At 39.3% G+C, this 26,469-nt stretch overlaps 1 long non-coding RNA gene and 1 pseudogene across 2 annotated transcripts in view; both read left to right on the top strand.

Annotated features, from left to right (window-relative positions):
* Positions 1-20,769, top strand: part of LOC141581625 (uncharacterized) — a 31,847-nt gene extending 11,078 nt beyond the window's left edge. Inside the window, exon 3 of one of the 2 annotated variants that reach the window (XR_012514366.1) lies at positions 19,646-20,769. This is a non-coding gene — a long non-coding RNA (uncharacterized LOC141581625). Of the gene's footprint in view, positions 1-6,646; positions 6,693-19,645 lie in introns of those variants that run through there. The other variant, XR_012514365.1, reaches the window with a different exon arrangement.
* LOC141581624 (large ribosomal subunit protein eL18-like) lies at positions 1,245-4,844 on the top strand (annotated as a pseudogene).
* Positions 20,770-26,469: the final 5,700 nt, after the last annotated feature.

Here is a 26,469-nt window from a genome sequence, read left to right as displayed (position 1 = left end):
ACTGCATTCCAGGACAAAACTCAGGAACATTTAGAGGAACAGAAGAATATTCAGCGACCAACAGATAAAATTCATAATGCCTTGCCAGGCATGCAAAGAAAGCCAGAAAAATGATCCACAATGATGAGAATAATCAGTCATCTGAAAGTGACCTTAAACATAGAAAGATTTAGTAAAGACACTGAACATTATTATAGCTATATTCTATATTTTCAGAAAGTAGAAACATGAAGGACATTTTTAAAAACCCAAGATGCAGTTCTAGGGATGAAAACTACAATATCTGAGATCTACTAATGGTATTTGTAGCAGATTAGACATGGCAGAAGAAAAGGTTAGTGAACCTGAAGGATATAGCAAAATAAACTATTCAAAAATGAAAGAGAAAGAAAAGAATGACAAAAGCATCAGTGAGCTATGGGACAAACCTCCGGAAGCCTTATGTATACATAATCAGAGACATCAAAGGAGAGGAGAGGCAGATACAAAAGGGATATTTGAAAAAATAATGGTCAGAATTTTCAGATTGGAAAAAACTATTAACTCACAGATTCTAGAAGCTCAACAAGAAGAAAACTTACACCAAGGAATGTCATAATCAAATTGTTCAAAACCAATAAAATATATTGAAAGCTGCCAGAGAAAATACATGTTATAGAGTAATGAAAATTGACAGATTTCTCATCAGAAATATTGCAAGTGAAGAGACAGTAGAACATAAAGTTCTGAAAGAAAAAAAAAATGTAAACCTAGGATTTGATACCCAGCAAAACATCATTCAAAAAACAAAGGCAAAATAAAGATGTTTTCAGACACAAGAAAACAAATAACTCTTTAATATCAAGTAGACTGAAGGTAGACTGTGGTAGTTTGAAGATGTATACTGCCCTAAGACAAGCAGTAGAATAATAAAACAGTTATAGTTAATAAGTCAACAAAGGAGGTAAGATAGAATCATACACAAAAAATACTCAACCCAAAAGAAGGTTGAAAAAAAGGGGAAAAGGAACAAATAAGAGGTGAAACTAATAGAAAAACAGCAAGATGATAGACTCTAATCATACCAGCAATCACATTAAATGTATATTATCTAAATGTCCTACTTAAAAGGCAAAGATTGTCAGATAAAAAGCAAGACTTCTTTTGGACCTGGATGAGCAGGAGGCACCATCATGGAAGTCATCTGCCACAACAAGGAATGAAACATTCAACACCAGGAGCCTAAAAGCCGGGACATCTACTGAAGGCTGTTGGTTAAGCTGTATATGTTTCTGGCCAAGAGAAACTCCACCTTCAACCAAGTTGTGTTGTGTTATTTATGAGTTGCACCAAGTGGCCATCTCTGTCTCTTTCCTGGATGATCTGGAATATGCAGCTTCCTGTCCAGGAAAACAAAGTAGCTGTGGTTGTGGGGACCATAATGGGTTCAGGAGGTACCCAAACTGAAGGTGTGTGCACTGCATATGAACAATTGCTCCTGCAGCAAAATCCCCAAGGCTGGGGACAAGATTCTCACCTTGGAACAGCTGGCCCAGGACACCCCCAAAGGCTGTGGCACCCTCCTGATCGCTGGTCCTCACAAGGGCCAAGAGGTGTTGTACTGGCATTTTGGCAAGACTCTGGGAACCCAGCACAGCCACACTAAGCCCTGTGTCCACTCTAAGGGCCAAAGTTCAAGCATATCAGAGGCTAATGGGCCAGCCGAGGCTATAAAAACTAACCGTGGATCCTCTACTCTTATTAAAAATATTTTGGCCTGGGCTCAGTGGCTCATGTGTGTAATCCGGTGGGCAAATCATTTGAGCCTAGGAGTTCAAGACCAGCCTGGGTAACAAGTGAAACTCCATCTCTATAAAACAATTCAAGAAAGAATTAGCTGAGTGTGGTGGCACATGCCTGTAGTCTCAGCTTCTTGGAAGGCCAAGGCAGGAGGATTGCTTGAGCCCAGGAAGTCAAGGCTGCAGTGAGCCATTATCGTGCCATTGCACTCCACCTGTCTCAAAACAAAACAAAAAACATTGGATGCTGGGGGCAAAGAAAATAAACAAAATCCAACTACATACTCTCAATAAGAAACATATTTTAGGCTGGGGGTGGTGGCTCATGCCTTTAATCTCAGCACTTTGGGAGGTCAAGGCAGGTAGATCACCTGAGGTCAGGAGTTCAAGACCAGCCTGACCAAAACGGTGAAACTTCGTCTCTACTAACAATACAAAAATTAGCCAGGTGTGGTGGTGGGTGCCTGTAATCCCAGCTACTCAGGAGGTTGAGGCAGGAGAATCACGTGAATGTAGGAGGCGGAGGTTGCAGTAAGCAGCAATCATACCACTGCACTCCAGCCTGGAGACAAAATGAGATTCTATCTTGAAAAACAAAATAACACACACACACACACACACACACACACATTTTACATACAAAAACACAAAGACATTAAGAGTAAAAGGATGACCAGGTGCAGTGGCTCATGCCTGTAATCTCAGCACTTTGGGAGGTCAAGGCAGGAGGATTGCTTGACCCCATGAGTCTGAGACCAGCCTGGGCAATATGATGAGATCTTGTCTCCACAAAAAATTAGCCAAGTATGGTGGTGCATGCCTGCAGTCTCAGCCACTTCGGAGGCTCAGGTGGGAGGATACCTTGAGCCCGGGAGGTCAAGGCTGTAGCGAGTGGTGATCACGCCACTGCACTGCAGCCTGGACAGCAGAGTGAGATTCTGTCTCAAAAAGAAAAAAAAAGTAAAAGAATGGAAAAAGATACATCATACTGATGCTTGCATTAGTCAAAAGGAAACTGGTGTGGCTATATTAACATGAAATAAAGTTGATTTCAGAGCAAATAATATTACCAGGAATAAAGAAGGCCATTTTATAATAATAAAAGGGCTAGTTAATCAGAAGGAAACAATCCCACATGGTTTTGCCTCAAATAATAAAGCTTCAAAATATGTGAATCAAAAACTGACAGAAGTACAAGAAGAAACAGACAAATCCATAGTTATAGTCAGAGATTTTAGTACCCCTCTTTAAATAACTGGAAAACAAGTAGAAACTTACAAGGATATAATAAACTCAGTAACACTGTAGCCAAACAGTACAGGTTGAGCATCCCTCATCTGAAAAACAAAATGCTCCAAAATCCAACATTTTTTGAGCACCAACATGACCCAATATCTTGAGTCCTATTCCCAGGATATCTCATTATGTAAATACAAATATTCAGAAAATCCAAAAAACTTTGAAATCTGAAAAGTTTCTGGTCCCAAGCATTTTGGATAAGGTATACTCAACCTGCAACAGAGTATATATTCTCTTTTAAGTATACATGAAACATTTACCCAGATAGATAATATCTAGGACAGAAGTTAGCAAGCTATGGCCCTGAGGCCAAATTGTAGTCTGTTTTTGTATAGCCCATCAACTAAGAATGATTTTCACATATTGAAAGATTTCTTTAAAAAGAAAGAGACCGTATGTAGCCCACAGAGTTTAAAACATTTACTGTCTGACCCTTTATAGAAGTTTGCTGGCCTCTGTTCTAGGCCATAAAACATGTCTCAGTAAATTTTAAAGGACTCAGATCATGCAGATTATGTCTTCTAACTACTAACTACAGTAGGATTAAAATTAGAAATCAATAACAGAAAGCTGTCTGGAAAATCTCCAGATGTTTGGAAACAAAATAACATGCTACTAAATAACCTAACAACCCATTGATTAAAATAGGAACGCAGTAAAATTAGAAAGCATTTTGAGCTGAATGAAAATAAAAACAAAGCATATAAAATTTTGTGGCATGTCACTAAAGCAGTATGTAGGAAGACATAAGCAAAATGCTTATATTAGAAAATATAAAAGGTCTCAAGTCAATGAGCTTCCACCTTAAGAAATTGGAAAATAACAAATTAAACACAAAAGAAAATAAATAATAAAGATCAAATAACAAATCAATGAAATGGAAAACAAAATCAATTGAGAAAATGAAACAAACCGTGGTTCTTTGAGATAAATAAAACTGATAAATCTTTTGCCAGGCTGATCAGGGAAAAAAGAAGACACATATTACCAACATCAGGAATGAGAGGTGAAATATGACAAATTCTACAGATACTTAAAGGATAACAAGGGAATATTATGAAAAGCCTTAAGCAAATAAAATTCAACAACTTAGATGAAATGGTCAAATTCCTTGAAAGACAAACTACTAAAGCGGCTGGTCGCGGTGGCTCACACCTATAATCCCGGCACTTTGGGAGGCTGAGGTGGGCAGATCACGAGGTGAGGGGATTGAGACTAGCCTGGCTAACATGGTAAAACCCCATCTCCACTGAAAATACAAAAAAATTAGCTGGGGGTGGTGGCACATGCCTGTAGTCCCAGCTACTTGAGAGGCTGAGGCAGGAGAAGCACTTGAACCTGGGAGCAGAGGTTGCAGTGAGCCAAGATCTCACCACTGCACTCCAGCCTGGGTGACACAGCGAGACTCCATCTTGGGAGGCGGGGGGACTGCAAAAGCTCACACAAAAAGAAATAGAGGCCAGATGCAGTGGCTCATGCCTGTAATTCCAGCACTATGGGAGTCTGAGGTGGGTGGATCACTTAAGTCCAGGAGTATGAGACCAGCCTGGGCAATGTGACAAAACACCCATCTCTACTAAAAATAAAAAATAAAATAAATTTTAAAAAAAGCTGGATGTGGTGGCTCATGACTAGTCCCAGTTACCTGGGGGCTAAGGTAGGAGGATCACTTGAGCTCACAAGATTGAGCCCTGATGAGCAAAATGAGAGAGACCTTGTCTCAAAAAAAAAAAAAAAAAAAAAAAAAAAGGAAAAAGAAAAAAAGAAGTAGATAACCTCTACAGCTATATATCTATTTTTTTAAAATTAGTAGTTAAAAATATTCTCACAAAGAAAACACTGGTGAGTTCTTCCAAACATTTAGGGATAACACTGTTTAGACCAATTATACACAAATCTTCCAGAAAACTGAAAAGGAAGGAATACTTCCCAATTTATTTTTTGGGGCCAGCATTACCCTCATACCTAAACTATACAAAGCCATTACAAGAAAAGAAAACTACAGGCCAATTTCCCTCCTGATTATGGATATAATAATTCTAAACTATATCAAATCAAATCCAACAAAATATGAGAAAGTTAATATTACTGGATGAGGTTTATCACAAAAATATGTCATTGCTTTAAATTAAAAAATTAATCATTGTAAGTCACCATATTAAGCTAAAAAAGAATATCTGATCATTTCAATAGACACACAAAAAATTCTGACAAAATCCTATATTTGTTCCTGATTTAAAAAAAAAAAAAAAAAAACTCTTAGAAAACTAGGAATAGGAGGGTACTTCCTCAACCAGATAAAGGATATCTATAAAGATCCTACAGCTAGCCTTATGCATAATGATGAAAGACTCCATGCTTTCCCTTTCCCCCTAAGATAAAGAATAATATAAAGACACCAGCTCTGACCACTTTCATTCAATATCAGGTTCTGACTAGGGCAATCAGGCAAGAAAAAGAAATAAACCACATTCAAGTTAGAAAGGAAGAAATACAACTGATGATAGCTATCATTCCTAAGAGTGCCTCTTTATAATCCTTCCCTCCTCTTATAATCTCCCCAGGAAACCACTGGCTTGCTTTTTGTCACTATAGACCAGTTTGCATTTTCCAGAGTTGTACATATGTGGAATCATACAGTATGTTACTCAGATTTTTTTTGGTCAGAAATTGATAACTTATCTTGCAACCAAAGTTCATATATAACCATTTGTTCTTCATTCCATTTCCTCATTAGTCCATAGAGTGTCAATCAATTTTTCTTTTATTTATTTATTTGTTTAATGAAACAGGGTCTTGCTGTGTTGCCCAGGCTGGAGTGCAGGCTTACTTCAGCCTCCAACTCCTGGAGTCAGGTGATCCTCCTGCCTAAGCCTCTGGAGTAACTGGGACTACAGGGGCATGCCACCATGCCTGGCTGTTTAATATTTTTTGTAGAGATGGGGTCTTGCCATGTGCCCAGGCTGGTCTCGAACTCCTAGGCTCAAGACGTCCCAAAGTGCTGGGATTATAGGCATGAGCCAGTGAACCTGAACTCAATTTCTTTATGATAACAACTTTCACATGTACATTCAGGCCCAATAGCTTATCAAGAAATCTTGTCCTCTGTCTTCTAGTACTATCCCACTTAGATCTGACATTAAGCTCACTTTTTTTCTTCAAGGTGTTTCTTCCAAATTTCCTGGCTGTTATTGGTGACAACACAAGTTTTTGGACCTTTAAGTTTACAATCTTAAGTTCATTTCCTTATTTTATTTCTTCCCGATAGGTAAATGATTGCTAAACTTGTTACTTCTTACAGTTACTTCTTTGTAAAATACTGCAGATATGTTTCTTTTAGTTTTAAAAACTGACTATTTAATCCAAGCTATTAAATGTCAAGCTTGTACTACATAGCCTCTTGATATTTCCCTTAGCCTCCCATCCTAGCATACCCATTTCCCCACTAGCCTACATAAAACATAAAATACTTTTCATTAAATTCTCCGTAGAGAAGTGTTGCTGGGCGAATAAGAAAAACCTGATTGACTAGAAAAAGAAAATGCAAATGTAATTTCCTTTCATTTCAGTGATTCTACCAGAAAGGAATGAAGAACAGAACCTTCAGGAATTGAGTCTCAATGCAGACAAATATCAAATCAGAGGTTGTTGCAAGGAAGAGATTGATGATAGTATTTTCTACTAGCCATTGGGAATATAAAAGGAGACAGAAGATTGAAGCCTTTGCCAGCCATTCTTTCCCTTTTTGCTTTCAAATTCCTCAACTGGGAACCTTCATATGTGCAGTATTTATATTGGATCATACTGGTGATTATAAAGGTTCCCAAGAGGCTAGAAGAGCCAACCAACAGCGACAGGAAAGCAGTCTGTTCTGAACATAGGGACATAAGTTCATTCATGCCAAGTATCTTTCCAGCATGTTTCTCCCATTTAGAAACATCAAGCATGTAACGCCTTTTAATATTAATATAAGCCCAAATACCAGCTCTTTCCCTTTGTATTTCATCTCTTTCTACTCTCCTATTTGTATTCTGTTTTCCTATCAGTGTCATACCTGGGAGATGACCTGCCTGTTCCTGTTCTGTAAGAGTTTTGTTTGCTGCTGTGTCTCTAGAACAATGCCTGGCACACAGTAAGCACTCAATAAACCTTTGATGAATGAATGAATGGTTATCTTTTCTCTCTGGCAATCCAAATCCACCACTCCTTAAAAAAATTTCTATGTAAGATTTGCCAGCCGGGTGGGAGGCTGAGGCGGGTGGATCACCTGAGGTTAGGAGTTTGAGACTAGCCTAGCCAACATGGTGAATACCTGTCTCTACTAAAAGTACAAAAACTAGCTGAGTGTGGTGGCCATTGCCTGTAATTCCAGCTACGTGGGAGGCTGAAGCAGGAGAATCGCTTGAGCCCCAGGGGTGGAGGTTCCAGTGAGCTGAGATAGCCCCACTTCATATGCCACTTCATTCCAGCCTAGGCAAAAGAGCAAAACTGTCTTAAAAAAAAAAAAGAGATTTGCCTATTCCAGCAAACTTCTATCCAATATCAATCTAGATTTAAATCATGTCATTTTCCACATCCCTTGAGCAATTATGTAGTTTGCACTTCATTAACATACCCTTATTTATGTTACTTTTCACATATACCCATATCTCTTCTGTATGTTTATTTTCAATCAAAAGATAATGCCTTAAATGTTATATATATTGTATGTGTGCCACTCAACAGTGCCTTGTGTGCTGCAAAAAAGGGAAAAAAAAAGATACTCAGTAAACAAGCAGGGTACCTTTTGTCTTTTAAGCCATATCTTCTGCGTCAATATGGTCTTTCAAGAGAGTTTAGACTCAGGCCCTATTTTTTGTGATTCAGTCCTATAGTATGTGACTCTGTAAATTGTTTCTTCAGTGTTCAATTTAGGTACAAACTAAGACGAGAAACTGTTTCCTAAAGAAAAACATTTTAAAGCTACAGAGACACCTATATGTTGGTAACATTTCTCCAGAAATATTTGAAGTAATGTAAAACTTCTGGACTGGTCAGTTTGAATCTTTTCTTGGAGTTTCTATAGAAATTTCTATGGAACCGTGTTATATCGGAAAAATTAATAATTAACTATAAGAAAAGTCCTAGTTTATTATTCACAGAGAACCAGCAGGGATATCTTGGATTTTCACAGTATTTAAGCCACTCTTTAGTTGTCTCATGAAATAATTAAGGGAGTAGAACACATTCAAGGAATTTCTGTGGTGTCAAAATAAGGCTGTACAAAGTCCAACAGTTTTTTTCTCTAGTAGATTTTCAAATAGTTAAATTAAAAGACTCTGGCCTCTTTCTCTATCCATATTGTATTCTGGCAATAATAAAGTTGGGCAGCCTGCACATAAAAGCAATTTCTAATGATGCCAAATTAATAGCAGTTTCTTGCCTCTTTCCCTCCATGAAAAGTTATATTAGGTTATTTCACAGATTTCCCCTGTGCTCCTCATGCCCAATCTAAAACTGTTAGACTGTCAAAGAAAACTAATCAGGTAAGATTACTGTTTGCCTTTATGAAGTCATTCTAAGTACACACAAAAAATCAGACATTAACATGAAAATATAGGGGGAAGAGAAACATCAAACCATAGAACTGAGTTTTAGTTTTACTGACATTTATATAGCATATTTCCTGTTTTGATTTCAGAAGTGCAACCATGCAGTGCTTCTATTAAAAACTGAATAGTTAAGTACAGTTTGATTATAACAACTTATCCAAAGGAAACAAATAGACCCAACTTACTGCTATTTTCATTTGTGGAACTGCTATCTTTGTTGTAAAAAGTCGAATATTTTTCAAACATCATTTAATAATAGGGTAGCCCCTAAAACAAGGAAGGAGATATAAGTCTGAGTTCTGAATCTGACTAGTTGATGGAATAAGAAAACCAACCCAGGCCGGGCGCGGTGGCTCAAGCCTGTAATCCCAGCACTTTGGGAGGCTGAGGCGGGTGGATCACGAGGTCGAGAGATCGAGACCATCCTGGTCAACATGGTGAAACCCCGTCTCTACTAAAAATACAAAAATTTAGCTGGGCATGGGTGGCACATGCCTGTAATCCCAGCTACTCAGGAGGCTGAGGCAGGAGAATTGCCTGAACCCAGGAGGCGGAGGTTGTGGTGAGCCGAGATTGCACCATTGCACTCCAGCCTGGGTAACAAGAGCGAAACTCCGTCTCAAAAAAAAAAAAAAAAGAAAACCAACCCAAACTCTGTCTATATATATATATGTAAAAGTAATGCTTGTAAAAAACCGCCTTTTCTTTGAGATTTCAGTTGCTAGTTGACTATTGGTATGCATTAATTAACAATTCTGCTCCATCTAAATATATATATAAAGGTAATGCTTGTAAAAATTTGCTTTTTCCTCATTTTGAGATTTCAGTTGCTAGCTGACTATTAGTATGCATTAATTAACAATTCTGCCTAAAGGAGGGGAAGGATAGAGGCTAGTTCTTAAATTAAAGTCCCTTTTTTTCACTATTAACTTCTTCTATTTGAAGCATAATTGTGTCAGCTAATTTATTTTGGTAACCACTTAGAAATTTGTGAGGGAGGGGGGCACTCAAGTAAGCAATAATAGCCAGCTCGACATCAAAATCCATGTTCTCACTTCATGGCCATACAGATAAATTTCATTTCCTAGCCTCCCTTGCAGTTAGATGTGGGTATGTGACTAAGCACTAGCTAGTGGGATGAGAATGGAAGTGACATCCACTACTTTAAGCTTCTATCCCTAAAAAACTCCCAACAGACTGACCCCTCCTAGGAAACCTTGGAAATTAGGCCCTAAATGCTTAGGTACAGAAAGACCTTGGAAACTAGTGAACAAGTAGAAAACTTGTTTAGGAAGAAACAACTTTGAGTCACTAGACATTTTGGGGATGATCTGTTATGGCAATTAGCCTACCCTTATTTGATATATAAAACATACATGCAATGTCCCTATGATACACAACTCCAGTGGTCACCATTTACAATGTAATATATGCAAATAGGATTTTTCTGAAGCACAATTGAGAGGCTAAAGGTATGCATACATATGGATATAGGTAAATGTTCCTCCCAGAAGTGCTACAATGCTGTAGCTTTGCCAACTACAACTTTCACGGGTTTTATTGTGGATGAGTACTGATTTGTGTAAAGGAACTCCCCTTTTGTGTCTGTGGTAACAGACAAAGGTGGAATGGATTCTCCAACAAGAATCTTAAGAGGAAAATATATACTTAGGATCAAAATATCTCTTTCTTGGGTTTTTCCAATAGTAATGGCTAAATATTCTTCCTAAAACCTTTTATCTACTGGCAGGCAGTAGGCCATAATAGTATTAAAGCCCCTCAATTTCTTAAAAAGAAAAAAATAAGTATACTGCTCTGAGCAGTAAAGATATTTAATTTAATATACCTGCGCTTCACGTTCCTCATCTGTAAAATGAGAGGTGGATTATATCAACTCAGAAGTTTCCTTTCTTCACTGAACTTCTCCCATCTATGACTATAGTACCCAGAGCTACTGACAGAAATAATTCTTAACATGAGTATTTCTTCAGATTTCAAGTTGATATTGTAGAGGCTCAAATGCTTCATAGACACTTGAAATTAGTTTTTAAAATTATGTTTACTTTTCATCAAGGCATAACAGAGGTTATACTCTTCTCTCAAACAAGCTATTAAATTGAAAAGATTTTTAACTCACTCGAGATTGTTTAATTTATTATTATTTTATTTATTCATTTTTTTTTGAGATGAAGTCTTGTTCTGTTGCCCAGGCTGGAGTACAGAGGTGTGATCATAGCTCACTGCAGCCTTGACTCTCTGGGTTCAAGCTATCCTGCCTCAGCTTCCTGAGTAGTGAGGACTAGAAGTGTGAGCCACAGTGCCAGGCTAGTTAGAATAATTTTAAAGCACTGTGTCACTTCCCTGATTTCTGTACTTTATTGCATGAGTGGAGACGTATCAAAGCTAATACACAATATGATAGTTATCAAAATAACACTATAAAAAGTCAAAAACAGACAGCAGATTTTATGGTTTTTCAGTGAATTCACCACTTAAAACCTTAAATTTTACTCTTCCTAGTTGTATATTTATACTGATGTTTCGGTGTAATAACAATTTATACAATAGCACATTCAGAATCATGGCAAAATCAGCCAAGTCATAGTTAACACTCTCTGTGTCTATGTATGTACTGCTAAGTCATATTTTCAGTATAGCTAACAGAAATGATTGTCTGCTGGTGGGTTTTTAATCTTCTGGACTTCAACTTTGGCTAAAGCTAAAATATACACTATCCAGACTTTATACAGGCATGAACTGGCTTTAATTCACATTATTTTGCTGCAGGAGAGCTGCAGAAATAAGGACCTCACTCAGGGATGATACTGTTTTAGAAAGGAGAAAGGACAGTCTGTGTAACATTGTCCAGAGTGGAGTTTTCATGTTGAGAGAAAGCCATGTATAGGCTGGAGTACATGAGAAGAAGGAATAACAACTCCCCCTGCCACCACAAAGGAACAAGAAGAAGAGAGAACCAACAATAGTGTTTTGACTATTCGTTGACAAGTATGGGTTCTAAAAATATCTTTACATAATAGTAGAAATTGGGGAACAATCTAAATGTTTAAAAATAAGGGGATTGATAAATTTTGGTATAGCTATATGTTGGAATACTATGCAGATGTTAAAAACAGGTTTTCAAAACTATTCAGTAACATGAAAAAATGGTCATTATAAACTACTGAGTGACAAAAATAAGACGTAAAACTATATGGTAGTAATTAACAACTATATATTTTAAATACAGGAAAGAAACATGAGTGTTAACACTGGTTTTTCTCTGGCTGGTGGAATTACAGATGACAATACTTTTGTGGTTTCCAACATTTATCTAGTTAACACATTCTGTTTACAATTTTAAAACATTACTTTCAAAGAAAAAATTTCATATATGTAAATATGGTTATATAAAATCTGTATACGTATGTATCTTATTTCTGTATATCAAAACCAGACCAAAAATAATGAGTTTGACTGTTTTCAGAGGGACACTGTAACAGAATACTTTCCTTGACCCTTATTTTATGTTGAGATCTTTATGGCAAGTGAAAGGGCTAGAGAGAAGCATGTACTTTAAGAATTTCTGAAATGACACGTACAGTATGAAAAAGGCAGAAGCTTTCCTCTATTTTCACATCTTGAATTTTAACACAACCTGTAATTTTGTACATTTTAACACAACCTGTAATTTTGTACATACTAAATGAATGTATTAGTTTTCCAAGCTATAGCATTGGTGGTCAGTTAGCAGTTAGTAATAATATTTTTCAAAGAATAATAAATGAAAATATATTTCATTTATATTTTCATTTATATATCTGGGAGAAATGCCAGCTATAGGTGAAGGGGAGGAAGGCAGCAAATCACGCTGCCATGTGTGTACCTGTGCAACAATCTTGCATGTTCTTCACATGTACCCCAAAACCTAAAATGCAACTTAAAAAAATATTTAAAAAATAAATAAATGAAAATATAGTCGGCCAGGCGCGGTGGCTCACACATGTAATCCCAGCACTTTGGAAAACCAACACAGGCAGAGTGCTTGGGTCCAGGAGTTCCTGACCAACCTGGGCCACACAGCGAAACCCTGACTCGACAAAAAATAAAAAAAATTAGTGGGGCATGGTGGCATGCGCCTGTAGGCCAAGCTATTCAGGAGGCTGAGGAAGGAGGATCACTTGAGCCTGCGAGGTGGAGGTTGCAGTGAGCCGAGATCCTGCTACTGCACTCCAGCCTGTGTGACAGAGTGAGATACCATCTCAAAAAAAAAAAAAAAAAAAACAACCAGGAGTTATTCATACTATTGGCTTCAAATTTGCAAATATATTGGATTATGCTGTCTCCCAAATCGTAACTCTAAATTCTACAGTTTTACTGCATTTTTCTGGGTATTTAATTTTGTGATGCGTTTCTGGGAGACTAAGAGACCTAAATTCAGATTTTAAAATTAGTTCATTTTTTACTTTTTTCCTAATTATTTCACTCAATGAAACTGTAGCATATTACAAAATTTCAAAATAAATGATTTTCTGTTATATGTTTCACATGTCAAGTAAAGAAAGGGTTCTGCAGCTAAAATAAAGTTTAAAAAGGAAATGTGGCCAGCAGCACATTCAAAGTTTATGAGCACAGACTTGGGGAATCAGGTAGATGTAGGTTCAAATTCTTATGCTGGGTGTAGGAAAGAAAGATGCATATGAGTGAATCTTAAAGTTTGAAGGGATTTTAGAGATCATTTAATCAAAATCCATTATTTTGCAAAGGAAACTAACACACTGGAAAGTAAAATATCTTACCTAAAGTTTCAATCCCAGCATTGCTACTTGTGTTCTCTACATTTGCTTACTTACCAAATTCGGTACACTCTACTTTCTACTACAATATGTCACTTTTGAGGCCGGAGCAGACCAGATTATAGAAAGTACTGAAAATTAGACCAAAGGGTTTGAACTTACTTTAAATTTGTCTTTTTTTTTTTTTTTTTTTTTTTTTTTTTTTTAGGAGTGGTACTGGGCATGATGGAATGATCTATGTTTCCTAAAAATTCTGTATCATACTCAGTACAGCTTAAAACATTCTTAGGGGAGAACCGAACTCATTTCTTTGTCTCGTTTAAGTAATACTGAGTAATGGAGCTGACAAGATTACAGTTGATAACTATTTTATTTTTTCACTTGCTTTTGTCATTTTGGTCCATACATATGAGATTAAACTGATGCTGAGTTGGGAGACAACACTGTTGGGTTTTGAAGAGGAAATTTTTCCTTAAAAGTTAAAATATTAAGAATAAAATCAAAACAAATTTAAATACTACTCTCAACTTTAAAAGGTAGTCCACATAAATTTTTTAGATTTTTCAATATCAAAATATTTTAAAATGTAGAGAATTAAAAGACAAATTTAATTTTTTACAGCAAAATTTTTACCAGATAACAAAGCTTAAAAATGACCTTTTAGGCTGGGCATGGTGGTCCACACCTGTAATCCCAGCACTTTGGGAGGTGAGGCGGGCAGATCATGAGGTCAAGAGATCAAGACCATCCTGGCCAACATGGTGAAACCCTGTCTCTACTAAAAATACAAAAATTAGCTGGGTGTGGTGGCAGGTGCCTGTAATCCCAGCTACTCGGGAGGCTGAGGCAGGAGAACAGCTTGAACCCAGAAGGTGGAGGTCGCAGTGAGCCAAGATCAGCCACTGCACTCCAGCCTGCCAAGAGGGTGAGACTCCATCTCCCAAAAAAAAAAAAAAAAAAAGGTTGACCTTTTACCTCATATCTATGAATTTATTCTAATTTAGGAAAACAGATTTATGCATAAAAAAGCTCATCACAACTTTATAAGAAAATAACCATTTAGGGAACTAGTAATTCATACAAGGAACATTATGCAGCCACTGAAAACTCTTCAAGAGTTTTTACTTTATGATACATCTGAGGAAACATTTATGATACACTGACAGTGTATACAAACAGTACACTGACAGTGTATCATAAATAGGCAGTGTACACAAGCAGTTTAAACCTCGTTAACCTCATCATATAAAAAGGCCATGTACACAAGCAGTTTAAACCTCATTAGCTTAAGCAACTGCCTGGAAATATGTCAGCTCTCAACAGTTGCCTCTAAATAAAGGAACTATTAGTTATTTTTTCCTGGTGTCCTTTAAAATATTTTTTCCTTCATTTTAACCTATTTTCATACTTTCTTCCCTTACCACGTACTACTACCTCTGTAATCAGATATGTGTTTATGTCCTAATGTTTTTCAGAATCATGAGTGTGTGTGTGTGTGTGTGTGTGTGTGTGTGTACAAACATTGTTGACCAAGAGAAAAGTTGCTGTTATTTAAATCCAAGTAAAATTTCCAAAACACATACATATCCTACAACTTGTAAAATTATAATGGTTAAATACAATGTACTAAGTATTTTGACACAGCAGGCTTTCAGTATGTTAGCTGATGATGTAGATAATTAAAGAAAGGATACTTCAATTAATTTACCAAGGTCCTTGAGTCTGTCAGCAACTCTCCCACCAATAATTTAATAATATAATGGCATTATATATATATATATATATATATATTTTTTTTTTTTTTGGAGATGGAGTTTCACTTTTGTTACCCCAGGCTGGAGTGCAATGGCGCGATCTCGGCTCACCGCAACCTCCACCTCCTGGGTTCAGGCAATTCTCCTGCCTCAGCCTCCTGAGTAGCTGGGATCACAGGCACGCACCACCATGCCCAGCTAATTTTTTGTATTTTTAGTAGAGACGGGGTTTCACCTCGTTGACCAGGATGGTCTCGATCTCTTAACTTCGTGATCCACCTGCCTTGGCCTCCCAAAGTGCTGGGATTACAGGCTTGAGCCACTGTGCCCGGCCAATGACATTATATTTAATAATATGACATTAAAAGGCTGGTTTGCATTGGTGCAAACTATTATTTTGTACTTCAAAAAGAACAATCTCTTAAATGCTAATTTAAAAAAACTAATTAAAAAATAAAAAAATTTTTTGAGACAGGGTCTTTGTCACCCATGCTGGAGCACAGTGCCACGATCTTGGCCCACTGCAACCTCTGTCTCTGGGGTTCAAGTGATTCTTCTACCTCAACCTTCCAAGTAGCTAGGCTTACAGGCACACGCCACCACACCCGGCTAATTTTGTGTATTTTTAGTAGAGAAGAGGTTTTGCTATGTTGCCTGTTTCGAACTCCTGGCCTCAAGTGACCCTTTTACCTTGGTCTCCCAAAATGTTGGGATTACAGCATGAGTCATTGCACCCAGCCTTAAATGCTGTTTTGACACACAAAAAAAGAAAAATTCGTTCTGTTCTTTTCATTTTGATCAGCTGTGTGAGGTTCAGGCAAGATTTTACGATCAGTAAAAAGAAGGTTTCTTGTGGAATTAACTGGAAATAAGTTTTACCTTGTAGGGTCATTTTAAGTTTTAGAGATCATGTATATAAAGTGCCTAGCATAGTGCCTGCCTCACAGGTACTCAGTAAATGGTGGCTATTATAACATATATTATGATGACTCCTATTGTTATATTTCTATACATAGGATGATCTGAAAAAAATATGAATTGTAGTCCAATTAAAAACATGATTCTAGGGCTGGATGCAGTGGCTCATGTCTATAATCTCAGTACTTTGAGAGGCTGAGGTGGGAACTGTGAATCCAGTACTTTGAGAGGCTGAGGTGGGAACTCCTGAGCCCAGGAGGTCGAGGCTGCAGGGAACTGTGATTGCCTCACTGCACTCTGGCCTGGGCAACAGAGTGAGACCTTGTCTCATAAATAAATAAAAACACATTTCTAAACTTCCAGATAAAATGGGGAGTGAAAGCAGACCATACAATCTCTCTGCACATATACTTTACAAAACGGGAAAAACAACAGTAAAGAACTCCTTTAAAAGCATTACTAGAATCAGCTAGAAAAAGAAAGTGTCCACAATGTAAGGCAGCAGAGGCCAAAATAATGCAATTATTTCAAAATAAATTTGGAACAGCAAGAAATGAAATAGACATAGCTGGAAGTCAAATTGTCACCAAGAGAAAAGATTAGCAGTCTCAGAACATTCCCCTAAGGAATTCATTCTTTTCTTCTCCAAAATGATTATGTCCCATCTCTTCTTTCCTAAATCTCCCACATCTCTGTGCTCCTCACTTTAAACTGTTCTTTCATTGACAAATAGAAGTTGTCACAAAAGAAATTCATCTTCCCACATCAAATCTACTAATGTGCTTTTATCTGTACTCAGATATACTTTCTTCCTGTTATAAAGGATCAACTATCTGGGCTCTTATCTAAGGCAAGCCCCTCCACTCTGTCTTAAGTCCCATCTTCTCTTACATATTCCAACATTTTGTTCCTGCGATTATCCCCTCTATATCCTGTATCCCCAGTTTCTCCCTCATCACTCTACAGTCCATATCCACATCTGCTTACAAAGAGAATAGAAGCCCCTTTATATCAAAGTTCTTAAAAGACTGTCTGTAATTGCAATCTCCACTTCCTTACCTTACGTTATCTCTTGAATCCATTCCAATTTGGATTACTGTCTCCATGGCACCGCTTAAAGTGCTCTTGTTGAGATCAGCAACTACCTTTTTGCCAGATCAATGTCCTCTTCTCAAATGTTTGGGAGTCCCAAGCATATTCCTCATACCCACCAACAACATTCATTTCCCTTCAAGGTTATGTCTTCAATCTCTTTGTATTAAATACTGTCTACCATTTTAGGACTCCTAAAATTTATATTCTAATGCTGATACCTCTGTGGAGCTCTGGACTCACAACTGCCTGTCCGGCAACTCCACTCAGATGTCTAAAAAGAACCTCAAAGCTAGCACATTTAAAATAAATCTCGATTTTCTTCTCCACATTTTACTTCTAAGTCTTCCCCCATGTCAATAAATGGTGTAATTTCTAGTTGCTCTGGGCAAAAACGTAGAAATCGTCCTTAATTCCTCTTTGTCCCAGTTATTAAACTGTTATCTCTCAGCAATAAACCTTTCCATACACACTGCTTTGTGACACTGGGACTGGGGCTCTGCAAACTATATTTCTACTTTGCCAGCTGAATTCCTGCCATGTTATCAATAAATAGTAGGGGAAAACTAGAAGTCAAGAAGAGGAGAAAATAACTTTCTCTCCCTCGTAGGCCTTCTGTACCTGTCAGTGTTGCCCCAGCTATGGGCCTTCACCCTGACAATGGTAGTTAGCTCAAAATTGCAACTGTGTTCGGCTCTCCTAGACCCACCCCAATAAACCCTCCCAGTGGTACCAGCAGCAGCAGATGGGCAGCACTTCTTCCTCTGAGGTCAGAGTTCCAGCTCTGCCAAGTCCCTCCTCCTAGATCCTGGGTTCTGGGAACTTTGTTTTTACCCAGTACCAGGGGCAGTAGCTGCTTCCCCAAGTTTGTCTGTTATCTCAGTGCTCTCTTTTTGCTTTTTTTCAGTCCTGTAACACCCATTTAACCGATCTCTTATACTCAGTGATTGTTCTTGAAATACTTAGCAGCAGCCAGAGTGGTTCTTCTACAGCATAAACCATCTGCCTGCTCCTCATCACACTTAGAACAAAAATCAAATTCTTCCCTAGAGCCCACAGCTTCTTTGGTGATCTGGCCTATCCATTTCTCTAGTCTCACTTCATGTTGTAAGATCTGGATTTTTAAGTATAGATCAAGATGAAATAACTAAATTAATGGAAGTTACAAAACAAACATTAAAACTTGACTTTAAAACTTGACCTTGTAAAAATAACATAATCAATAAAAATATATTTTTTCATAGCAGAGTCTGCTGGCATTTCTGAATTTGAAACACAGAGATTAAAAAGTCTCTAAAGTCTAAATTTTTTAAATCTTGGGTATTTTAGTAACTAAGCTCTCTTGTGGCAAAGAAACATTTTCAAAAGTTCTGCAGTTCCTTCTATTTCTCTTCCTCCAAATTAGAATAATTTTAAACTTAATACTTTTCAATTTAAAAGTACTGTAATGGTCTCATCTTAGATTAAAATGACCTTATTTGTATAAATGCATAGAAATATATCCTACAATGATATTCATTTATATTGATGGTAAAATCTAGGATCTGAGATTTAGAAACTTTCCTGTAACTTTCTATATTGTTTATAAATAAGCATGTATTTTTGTAAACTCAATAGCCATTATCCATAAAATATTATACACAACAATGTTAATATACTTAACACTACTGAACTGTACCCTTAAAAATGAAGATAGTAAATTTTATATTTACCATTTATAATTTTTGCCACAATTAAAAATAAAATTTAAAAATACTATTGTAAAATTTATAAAATAGCTATACAGATGGATTTACAGATTCTACCAACATTTGCTCCAACGACTTTTCCACCGAAATGTGAAACCTCAAATTATACCCTTGCATAATACTCTATATTTGCCTGTACATTATTTTAGTTAGCAGAGATTATTCACTGGCAGATACTGTTATAACTATGCAAAATGAAAAGTTGCTTATGAAAAGTAACTAATAGGTTACATTACTTTATTAACTCTCCTTGTGATGTAAAGCTGTAAATATATGTCATTTGATTTAAATATTTAGAAGAAAATCTTTTATTTTTAATGACTTTTTTTCTGATTGTTAAAATAATATATGCTCTTTTTAAAAAATATACAAAGGTAAAAATGACCATAATCACAGAATACATTTTGGTGTACTTTTTCCACCCTTATCCTATGCATATAAATACATGCATTTTTAAATAAATGAGAAAAAGTTTTATAACCTAAAAATCTTAAGTGTATATTAAATATTATGTCATTAAATATTTTAATGGATGCATATTTTGTTAGATTGATACACCATGGTTTATTTAACCACTTTCCCACTGTTGACTATTCAGATTATTTCCTCTGTATTGATACTCTTAGTGAATATGCATAAATCTTTGATTTCATATCTGCTTATCTCTTTCAGACTGGTTCCTGTTAGTGGAACTTCTGTGTCAAAGAATTGGACATTTTTAATACTGCAGAAAGGTAATACAGTAATAGATAAGACAAAGTTTTTCTGGTTTTTTTTTGAGACAGAGTCTTGCTCTGTTGCCTAGGCTGGAGTGCAGTGGCATGACCTCGGCTCACTGCAGCCTTCCCTTCCCGGGTTTAAGCGATTCTCCTTCCTCAGCCTTCCTAGTAGCTGGGCTTACAGGCACATGCCACCATGCCCAGCTAATTTTTGTATTTTTTTAGAGACAGGGTTTTACCATGCTGGCCAGGCTAGTATCGAACTCCTGACACTGTGATCAACCCGCCTCAGCATCCCGAAGTGCTGGGATTATAGGTGTGAGCCACTGCGCCCGGCCAAGACTGAAAGTTTTATTGCACTCTTAGCGGCACTGGTTATTAGCACTTATTTTCGATCTTTGTCAATCTGATGGGACAGGGGTTTCTTTCAATTTTTGCTCACATATTCATGAGAATAACTTTAGTACTTTAAGAACTTGTAATTCTTTTTTTACTTAAGAAGATTGCCTTTAGTTCTTAATGTATTTGTAGACAGAGCATTATCACTATTAGCTAGCAAGGTCATATTTTCTTTTCTTTTATGTGGTCCTGATGTATTTTCTGTACTGAATTTATTTCTCAATGTGCCAGTTTCACTATAGTACTTTCAAAATGCTACTAAATGCTTTAGTTTATAAGGTTTTAAAAATTTCACTGGATAACTACTTTAAAATAATTTCCTCAACCCTGCCTTCATTCAAAATGTCTGGAGACAGACTAGCCCACTTCCAATTTTCTTTCATGTTATCATTACTGTGAAGTCATTCTATAGATAGGAGAGCATTCTGGCATATAGAAAAACAGCATCTGTGAAACTATATTATGGCACAGTTTGGTTGGGGTTGTTGCTCCTTCAGAACTGCATTATGTAATTTTAGTGTTTACTTAAGCTCCTTTGGGTGCCTCCATGGTAGCTATGAGCTCACAGAGAAGTAAGTACAGTTTGGATCCGATAGTAAAGTCTATCAGTTTAACCTGAATGCTGCATCCTTTCCCACCCCCCCCCATCATTACTGTATGAGAAACTTTAAAAACAAAGGTATACCTTCTTCATTTTTTAAAAAAAGCTACTTCAAACATCATTAAGTAGTACATCAAAAAATAAAGGGTTCATAAATATATATTTTCTTCTTATCTGGACATACTTATTTAAAAACCTGTATTCTGTAGTATGAACTTACAATGTGATTTTGGTTCAATATAAATACAAATATGCAAAATTACCAAAATTAGAGGTATTAGCCTTTAGGAAAGTACAAATTATTAAAATGACCTAAGCACTATTTCTATCTCTAAGTCATAAAGGAAGCACATTTAGTATTTCTAAAAAAAAAAAGAAAGAAAAAAAAAACCCAAAAACCCACCAAAGATGTATAAGTTAGTATCAGCTTAGGGAAAAATTTACAAGATACTAGGTTATAAGAAAAAAATATTTAACCTTGATTACTCAATGAAAAGTAGTATTTTTGGTTTTTTAGAGGGATAACTCTTGAGCCCCTCTACCAAACCAATTATTATATGGGCTGGTTTTGAATAAAAATAAATCAGTTTGCATTATAAAGAAATAAGTATCCATTTTTTTATTGTAATAATCAAGTGTTATGTTGCCTTAATAGGAAACATGCACATCCTTATAAAATACTTAAAGTCTCAACTGCTCCTTTAGAATTACTGATTTTGATGAATAAACAACCCCAATAAAGTCAATATTGTAACATCTAAAAGCATATAGTCCATTTTGAAAAATGTCATTTTTTTACTTTTTTGTTAAACTCCCTAATCTTTTAGTGGTAGGTGAATTATGTTTTAATTATTATAAAATTACTTATTGGAATATTCTTCATAGCATTTTGCTTTTTAATTTTGAGAAAGAAGGACATTATGCTATTGATTGTCAGTGATCCTGTGAGGTCCAAAGTTGAAAGGACTCATGAAGGACAAAGAAAAAAGTTTTCATAACCCTGGAGGTATAGCTACTGGGAATGTCCTAACTACGTTGGAAGAGACAGCTATGTGTGTACAGGAGGCCTGAGCTGGAGGGAATGATTGGTCACAGGGAGAAGAAGGTACAGGAAGAATTACGAGACTGACTGCCTACTCAGGTTGGCTAAGGATTAGCTTTGCTGGAACATTTAAATGTGTGGGTTTTTATATTTTATTCTAATATCAAAAAGAGGATATTCATTAGGTTTCTCGTATTTAAACTTTTCTAATATACAAATGTAATGTTTATAAATCTATTTATCTGAAGTTATGTTTGGTGATCTTAAACATGTTTCAAATTCTTTGACACTCCTACCATTAAAAGATGGAGTCTAATTCCCCTTCCTAGAACATATATGGCCTTAGTAATTTGCTTCTAACAAACGGAAATGATGGATATGATGCTTCATGGCTTCTAAGACTAGGTTATATAAAGTGATAGTTTCCATCTGGTTCTCAGTGTTAGGACCTATGGAACTAGCCACCCTGTTGTGGGGCAGCCAGACCACATGGAGAGGCCATGTGTAGGTGTTCTGGCTGATAGCCCCAGGTAAGGTTCCAGTCATCAGTCAGTATTAACTACTAGACAATCAAGTGGATAAATTTTGAGATGATACCAGCCCCCAGCCTTTGAGCTGCTCCAGCTGTCATCCAGTGGATTAGAAACAAGTTTTCTCTGCAGAGCAAGGTAATGTTGTTTTCAACCACTAAATTTTGGGGTGTTTTTTTTGTGTACTTGAGTCACTGCTTCCAATAAATCCTTAGTCAGGTTAACTGTAACAGGTAGGAAGGAAATGGAAGGAGCAAAGGAAAACCCTTTCCTCCCACAATTTCCTTATTTTCTTAGCCAAACTGTGATCTTAGCACTTTCTGCTACTAACTGTTGGAGATTAAGTGTGGTTTTGAAGTGCAAAAAACACCATCGTGGAGATGAAGTCAATCCCAACTCCTTTCCTTGAGGGCTCAGATACTGAGCAGGTGAAAGAAAAAGTTTAATTTCTTCCATTTTTCCTTTTTCCTTAGGTATGTCTATAGTTTCAAAAAAGGGGAGAAACAGTACTTTATCCTCTCCTACCTTCACTGCCCTTCTAAATTCAAATCTCCAGAAAGACAACTATGCTCTCTTTTTCACTTGAAGAGAACACAGCTTTTTTAGTCATATTAAGGGAACAAAGCAGCAACATGTTTCCATTATCAAGGAAGCAGGACTTTTTCATCAGTTATATGCTAAGGACACCACTCTGTTTTTAGTCACTCATCATGGTTCCGCAAAAATTCCTTCTGCTCCCCTTCTTCCCTTGAATGTGGGTGTTGCCAGGGCTTTTCCCTCAGACCACTTTTTACTAGGCACCTTTTGTGGTCCATCTAGGCCACTCCCATGACTTTAGCTGCCACCTACATTTTAATGGCTTCAGACTACTTCAACACCCCCTACTCCCCTCAATAGTTCTCTGATACTTCAGATTCTACAGGGACAAAACAGTTCCTCCCCCTGGACTCGGGGCCTACTTCTCCTTTCAGTCCACACCCTAAACCACAAACCTGGGTATCCCTTGCTCCTGCCCCATACAGCCAACCAGTTTTCCCATTCCACCAGTGGAATTCCAGTGGAATTCGAATACTTCCTCGAATTCGTCTTCACTCCATCCCCACTATCCCTAGGTACACAGCTGTGGTCCTAATTGATTCTTACTTAGGTCACAGGCTGTTTTACATTCCATCTTCAAGTCTCCAGGACTTCATTGTACACCTCAATATGACATTTCCATTAAAAAATCCTTTTATGGCTCTCTCTTTCCTGTTTTAGTCCTGAGGCAGAATAAGAATTTATTCACAAAGCAGAGTAACCCCCCTAAAATTGTACGCAAAATTTTAGTATAGGGATGTAAGTGCATTTTTTTTTCTTTTCCCCCTGGAGAAAGAGCCCATTGCTTTTTTTCCCTCCCTTCAAAAGGCATGTGTTCCCTCCAAAACTTGTAGGTCTCAGGCTAAAGTCCAAATTCTTCAGCATGCAGGGTATACAAAGCCCTGCACGACCTGGCCATCTCTGGAGCCCCTTTTCACTCCCTTCACTGGCCTCACCTTCCACCCATATTGATTTAGCTGTAGTTCTTCACTATCAGCCCGTGTGTATGTATACATGCTGCTTTGCATGCTCAGCTTGAAAGCCCTTTCCTTTCTTAACTGGCCTAACTTCTGCCATCCAAGAAAACACCTTATTTCACGAAGCACTTCAGGTCATACTACTTACAGAAAGCTGTGCAGGCTCAGCAAACTGAGTGTGAACTCTTGCCTCCCTGCAGCTAGCCTGGCAATTACGCTCTCTTAAGTAGATACTTCCTGGATTTACAAACTGGGGTGGAGGTGGGAAAAAAGAATCAAAATCATGAAGTGAAGCCAAAACTATGTAGACACCGTTGAAGAACCAAAGGCCTTTTTTTCGTAGTGCTTTTCAGAAGGGAGAAATTGGATTCTAAACATTTAATTTATAATCCCCAGATTTTTTTATTCTAGGTAAATGCCATATACACCTTCCTGTTACAGAATATTGCATAGCAACTTTCAGTATCATTCACTTCTTTTTATACCTATCCACCACATGATGCTATGTATTTAACAAATTCTGCAACTAACAGAATTTAGTTATTTCTTCATAGCCTGCGATCTACTAGGAGGACTACTCGGTTTTCACTTCAATTATTGCTCGTGGTTCACACACTAACACCCAAAAAGACAGTCTACGGGTCATGACATGCCCCTAAAAGCCTCCATGTACTCCAAAAAATGTTCTAACTTTTTGAGACAAACTGTTGTTAACTAGTCTCCGGACGAGACCTGCTTTGTCTTACAGCAGAGGCTCTAACAGTCACATCTTTTTCAGAAGTCTTTCAGTTGCTGCCTCCAAATGGAGCTCTTTGCAGTCCTAGGGCAGACAAACGGACGGATTCGAGCGAAGCTTATTTCCCTGCTCCTAAGACATCTACCTATAAATAGCGCTCACCGCGCTGAGTCACCAAAACCCCAAGTTTCCCCAAATAGCGCGTAACAACTGCAGGGATCGCGTCCCTCGGGGTTGTGAGACTTCAACCACACACCCGACAGAATGGACCACCAGCCCGTATGCCTCGGCGGGTCTCTCACCACCCAGCGTCCCGGGGACGTGGGCGAGGCCGCGACGTCCGGGCCGAGTCCAGAGCGTCGGGCTTCCCGCGCACGGACGGCGCTCTGGGAAAGGAGGAGCGGGCGGGCTGCAGGACTTGGCCTACACTGCTCCGGGTCCGCCCCCGCCCCTTCGGGAGCGCGGAGCTGCTGGGGGCCGGCACCAGCCTCCGCCCGGCGCCGCCCGCTCACACAATGGGGCGCGTCAGGAGCGGGCGGTCGCAGCTCGCGTTCAGGTCCCAGGGCCGGGACTCCAGGCGGCAGGAGAAGCATTCAGGGGCTGGGGACAGAAGGAAAACCTCTTTCCCTCTGCCCACTTAAAACTGCGAAAGGGCTCCAGCCGGCAGTGCCAGAGGCTGGGGGAGCAGCTGGGGAAGGAGCGGAAGTGCCACCCCCTGCAGTCAGGGGTGGTGACGTCACCCCTGCAGCCAGCCTGTAGCGGGGGTGTCTGTCCATCACGTGACGACCCCCCCCCCCCCCCCGGCGAAGCCCGCGCGCACGCTCCCTCCCCCAGCCCCGACTCCCACCTCCCACCCGCCCCCTCTCCCCAACTTTCGCCCTCCCCGCTCCGACACCGCTGTCAACAGCGCCAGCTCCGCCCCCTCCCCGCGCCCGGTGGAACCGCCACGGCGGCGCGGCGGGCGCTCGCTCTCAAGTCCCGGGCTCCGACAGGCGAGCGTGCGCCAGTTCCACCCTGCCCCCCAACTCCGGGCGCGCTGTCTGCGTGGGCACCAGAGCCAGGGGCACGGCGGCGTGCGGCGAAGGCGCTTCTCTGCTCCATCCTCCCACAGCAGTTAGAGGACGAGGCAGAGGCGCCGGGTCCGATCTCGGAGGGAACGGGGCGCGCCCAGCGGCCTCCAGGCCTTGACGCGTCGCCGCTGGGGGTCGGCCCACGGGCGGGAGAAGCAGCCGGGAGCCCGCCCTCGACCCAAGCCCGGCGGCCCGCGCCTCCGCTCTTCCTACCGCCCGGGTGGCGCACGCCAGTCCTGCCTCCTCCGTATCTGGCTGCGGCGCAGGCACCGGCCAGACGACGAGGGGCCAGACGGGGACCGCCTCCTTGAGCCCCCTCGGCCACCCTCGCCGTGGACTGCTGGGGTTGCAGATTTGGTGGCTGTTGCTGCAGTGCCTCGTTCTATTTTTCCTCTCAGTTCCCTTCTAAAAGTGGAGGCTCGGGGGAGGGAGAAGAAAGCCCCCAGTGTTGAAAGGGGCGGTACGGACTGACCTGTCAGCGGCGGAGGAGGAAGACCCCCGTTCTGGGCGAGCTCTCGAGCCCGCGCAGGGATCGGAGCTCTGGGCTCGCGCGGAGAGGCGCGGCGCAGCTGTGCCTCGGCCAGGTGTCCCCCCCCTCCGCGGGGCCGGCGCCGCCGCGCCCGCCCCCTCCCCCGGCGCTGCGCTCCCCGCCCCATCGCCGGGGATCAGGGAACCCCCCAGCTCGATTTTTTGTGCAGTTTCAGCAAAGCTCCGAGGAAGTTGGTCCTTTTGTTCCACTATTTATAGATTGCGTCAACATTGCGAAAAGGAGAAGGCGGAGCGGCGGTCCCTCCCCCTCCCCTCCCCTTCCCCCCACCGGCTCCTGGGAGAGAAAAGCCCCAGCAC

This window comes from Saimiri boliviensis, chromosome 16, assembly GCF_048565385.1.
Source record: "Saimiri boliviensis isolate mSaiBol1 chromosome 16, mSaiBol1.pri, whole genome shotgun sequence".
Taxonomy (NCBI): domain Eukaryota; kingdom Metazoa; phylum Chordata; class Mammalia; order Primates; family Cebidae; genus Saimiri; species Saimiri boliviensis.
Note: the sequence above shows the minus strand (reverse complement) of the source record. Positions and strands in the feature narration are given on the sequence as shown.